Source organism: Mesocricetus auratus, unplaced genomic scaffold (genome assembly GCF_017639785.1).
Source record: "Mesocricetus auratus isolate SY011 unplaced genomic scaffold, BCM_Maur_2.0 Super-Scaffold_100024, whole genome shotgun sequence".
In the NCBI taxonomy this organism is placed as follows: Eukaryota; Metazoa; Chordata; class Mammalia; order Rodentia; family Cricetidae; genus Mesocricetus; species Mesocricetus auratus.
This window is the reverse complement of record NW_024429205.1, coordinates 20,367,911-20,372,687: the sequence shown is the minus strand read 5'-3', so window position 1 is coordinate 20,372,687 and position 4,777 is coordinate 20,367,911.

The window sequence follows — 4,777 nt, the reverse complement described above, 5'->3', positions numbered from 1 at the left end:
GCCAGAGTTGAAGGGAATCTCATTGGGATGGGAAAACCCAAAATGCTGCTTCCCCTATTCCTAGCATGTCCTCTTACTTCTTCCTTCATTCTCAACTCTTCAGCCTCCCTTCACCCAACTCTGCAGGTCTCTCTGTTCCCAGTCTGAGCCCCAAATCCTTCCCATCAGCGCATGTTCCTAAGGGCGCCGAGAAAATGCAGGCCCGCCGGGCTACGGCAAAGCCTGAGGCTACAAATGCAGCTGCGGTCACCCCAGATCATACGGCAAACTGGGTGCTGCTATCCAGAGGAGAGGAAGTGTGTGGGTAGGTGGTGGGGAGGGAGGGATTTGGGGTACAGCTGCGAGCGCCCGTGCCTGCGCGGGTCACATCCCCACCCTCTCCCCGAGGACAAGTAGCCATCAGGCTGGGAAATGTCCCCCACCCAAACAGATCTAACACCCTGTCCCATTCTGTTTCCTGCAGCCCAGCCATGGGGCACCAACTTAAAAAGGTCTGTGGCCAAAAAACGGAGAAACAAAAGGGGCCAAACCCAGGGAAGAAAGCACACTGAAGCTTCCCCAAGCAAGCAGGTTTTAGAGCCCACATGAGCAAACTCACGTTTCTCTGACCCCACAGTGCCTGAAGATCCCTGCTCCTCCCCCTTCCCCCTGGACCAGGTCTAGACCACTGAAGACTTCTGGGAGGTGATGGTGGGGAGGCTGCCCTGTGTGGTGCTGTCCTTGAAGGATGCTCCCAGCCTGGCTCCTAACAAATGCTCAGCAGGATGCTGGTGAAGGAACGGATAGGAGCCATTAACCCACTCCCAGCTGTCAGGACAACACCCAGCCAGCCAGTGTCCCTTCTGTCCCCATTTCCCACCGCTGAGCCAATAAGCCACTTCCTTACTTGCTGGCCACACTCTACCACCCCACTTTCTGGGAGGCAGTCATTTATGTAAGACCCTCCGTGGCGGGTGACATGCCTTCCCTTAGGCTTATCCCGGGCCCTGCTTCCCCTTGGCACAGGTCTAGTGACCAATACATGTCCTTGGGTTTATTGCAGCTTCTCCCAGCCTTTCCTAAGCAATCTGAGGCTGCAGTTCCTGCCCTCTTATCTTGGTCTCTTTGTAACTAATGTCAACTTCTAAACCAGGCCCTCAGTAACTGGGCAAGACTTGGTACCCACCCAAGTTCCCACCGTAAAAAAACCGGCCTACACCGTTCCAGCCACCTCTTGCAGGACTTTCTTCTTGGTTCTTTACCCACTCTTAAAGATTCAGACTTTAGCCGGGCGGTGGTGGCGCACGCCTTTAATCCCAGTACTCGGGAGGCAGAGGCAGGTGATTCTCTGAGTTCGAGGTCAGCCTGGTCAACAGAGTGGTTTCCAGGACAGTTAGAGCTACAGACTGAGACCCTGTCTCAAACAAACAACAAAACCCAAAACCAACAAACTACATGGGTTCTGGGAATTGAACTCGGGTCCTCATGTTTGCAAGACAAACACTTCTCTGAGTTCTCCTCCCAGCCCCATTCATGTCATTTCTAATTTTTAATTTTAATTGTGTGTGTATGAGTGTATGTCACATGTGTGTGGGTGACCCTGGATAACTGGAGTGACAGCAGTTGTGAGCTGCTTTATATGGGTTCTGGGAATCAAACCCTTCTGGAAGAGTAGTGTGTGCTCTTAACCACCAGACAATCCCTCTGGCTCCACATACTTTAAATTATTGCCTGTGCACATAGGTGCAGAGTGCCCACAGAGGACAAACGCATCAGATCCACCTGGAGCCAGCGTTACAGCAGCTGTGAGTCACCCAACACAGGCAGGGAACCAGAGCGTAGTCTTAACCACTAAGCCAAACCTCCGGTGCCTCACCCCAGCCAGATCTTCCAAGCTTTATTATGCCAGGTATGTAGTGCACACCTTTAATCATAGCAGTGGGGAGGCAGAGGCAGGCAGATCTCTGTGAGTTCCAGGCCATCTAGAGCTACCATTGAGAGAGACCCTGATGCAAGACAAAAGATTTGTGTCTGGGTATTTTACTTACATGTATGGCTGTGCACCACATGCCTACAGTACCCGTGGAGGCCACAAGAGGGTGTCACCCCCACTCCTGGCTTGCAGTTAGGGACAGTTGGCTGCCATGTGGGTGCTATGATTGAAACCTCCGCAAGGCCACCAGTACTTGTAATCCCTAAGCCATCTTCCCAGTCCCTGGGTGGTTTTGTTTTTGTTGTTTTTAAAGACAGACAGCATCTCAGTATGTAGCCCTGGCTGGTCTGGAACTCCTTATGTAGACCAGGCTGACCTCAAACTCAGAGTGATCCACCTACAACCAAAAGTGGCCTTGAACTTATGATCCTGCCTTGGCCTCTTCAGCTAACAGACCAGTCTGTGCCACAACTGACCCCTACCGTTTCTTAACCCAGGTCATCGTCACCATCTAAGCTTGCTGCAAGTCCTGACTGGCCACCCTGCCCTTGGGGCACAGCCTCCATCTCAAGCTCAGCTCCCACTGGCCAACACCCCTACCATCTCTGGGATAGTGATAAAGGGCCAGACTCCTGCCACTTTTATGTGGGAAACTTCAAACTCTTCACAGCTCTCAGGCACCAGTATGCCTAGTGGTCAGAGCCCCGCAGCGCTACTGACTCTCAGGCCATTTTCTGGACTAAAATTGTGAGGGGTTGGAGGTAAGTGGCAGATGTCCTTCAAGGGGGTGGAGAAATTTGAAGGAGTCATGCAAAATACCTGAAGAAATACTAGCGTCATGCACACAAATAGGTCAAATGTCTTCAGTACTGAGGTCAGGAAACTGACTTCTGGCAGTTAATGAGAATCACATGCTACACCCAGGGTGGCTTCTCAGGGGATGGAGAAAAGGCGGAGTTTATTAAAATGTTTTCTTTACTAATAGCTGCTTTCATTTTACTTCCCAGTATAATAAGACCTAACTTGTGGTTGTATGGGGGAGTTTATTCAATTTAAGCTGTGTTATGATTAGGGCAGCCAAAGCAAGCAGGGCAGGAACACCTCCCACCACTTAGCAACTGAGAACATGCATGCCACTTGGCAGCAAAGCCTGCTTCCACACAGGGATGGCTCCCAGCTCTGCAAGAATCTGTGGCGGTCTAATGTCTACAGTCTTACAAGCAAAGTACTGGAAGGGAATTCTATACATGCTATCACTTTCAACCCCATCCAGCCCACCCCGGCTCGAGGAGAGACAGCGGGTGTGTGTGGGTGGGGGAGATTTCGAGACTGGAAGGGACTCACACATTAGCAGGCCCGGTTGTCTCAGCCCTTTCTAGGACACACAACTGTACCTTCCCACTGTTCCTCAAACAGCATCGAGGATATAGAAACAAGTCTCCCAGCCTGCTGTGGCATCTCAACCCTACCACCACCAGGCAGGAACTTCTGCACGCCTGGCTCACCCTGCATGCCCCACCATTTTCTGCCAGCTTGCAGTGTACCCTGAAATTTCCACCCCGCTCCAGGCCTCTGCAAACTGGTTCCATCCACCTAATGGGTGTGGTGTGGCCTGTCTCTCCTGGTTTTGGGTGTTTTTAAAGCCACAAACGACCTGTCCCTTTTTAACAGAAAGATGCATTTGAGATGAAACCACGCAGGCGGTGTCGCAAACTACCCGCCAACTTCTGTGAGCCAGTTTGCACGTCTGAAAAGGTGGCTGAAAGGCTGCTAAGATTAAAGGAAAATATGCATAAACTTTCTGTTTGCAGCACTTCAAAGAGCATGATTCTCCCGTTGCTGCCAAGTGCTAAGCACTCTCAGTAAAGACATTTTTTTGAATGGTGTCTGGGCAGTTTGGGCCACTGGATACCAACATATGGAATGCCAGTCTATAGAAACCACTGGATGTCGCCAGGTGGTGGTGGCGCACGCCTTTAATCCCAGCACTCGGGAGGCAGAGGCAGGCGGATCTCTGTGAGTTCGAGGCCAGGCTGGACGACAGCCTCCAAAGCAATACAGAGACATCCTGTCTCGTAAAAAAAAAAAAAAAAAAAAAAGAAACCACTGGATGTCTATAACCCAAAACTGAAAACCTAAGGAAGACCAGACACGATGGTAGAGGTTTACAACCCCAGAGTTGGGAGGCTGGAGGAGGGAGACAGACCGCAAGCCCTAGGCCAGCCTGGGATATAAAAGCAATTCCAAGTGTGCCCGGGAGACACAGCAAAGCTTTGTCTCAAAACAAATAAATAAGCAGGGGTGAGTTAATTATCTTCTTCTGTGGTTGCAGTGCACACAGTGCTCTGTGCCCAGGGTGTGCCAAGTCAAGTCTGTTGTTCAAGTTCACGGACCAGAATGGCTGCTCTCAGCCGTCACCTGCAGCCGTTAAGAGCTAACCCTACTTAACACCTCCTCTAAGGGATCCATGTCAAACACTGCTCAGCTCTCCTTTTAGGCAGTGGCCCCCGGAGAGAGTAAAGGGAAGAATACCAGGACAAGGCTCTGGGGATGTGACCACAACCCAGGCCACTGAAGGACAGCGCTAGTCAGAGAGCAAAGAGTTGGTTAACGCCTGGAGGGCGATACGTCTCAGTGGCTGCAAGCCAGTGTGCAGCCTCCCTTCACCAGGGCCTGGGTGTTCTCCCAGAAGGTCAAACCCCACTGCTCAGGACACGGACTACAATTTAATACACAGCAGGCTGGCCACAAGCCAGGGTCTCCAGGAGAGCACCAGTGTCAACCCGAGCCCTACAGAGCCCGGTGGGGGTCTGTCATCCTACCAAAGGCGTCCTCTGCCGGCCCACGCACTCATGGGGGACCAGG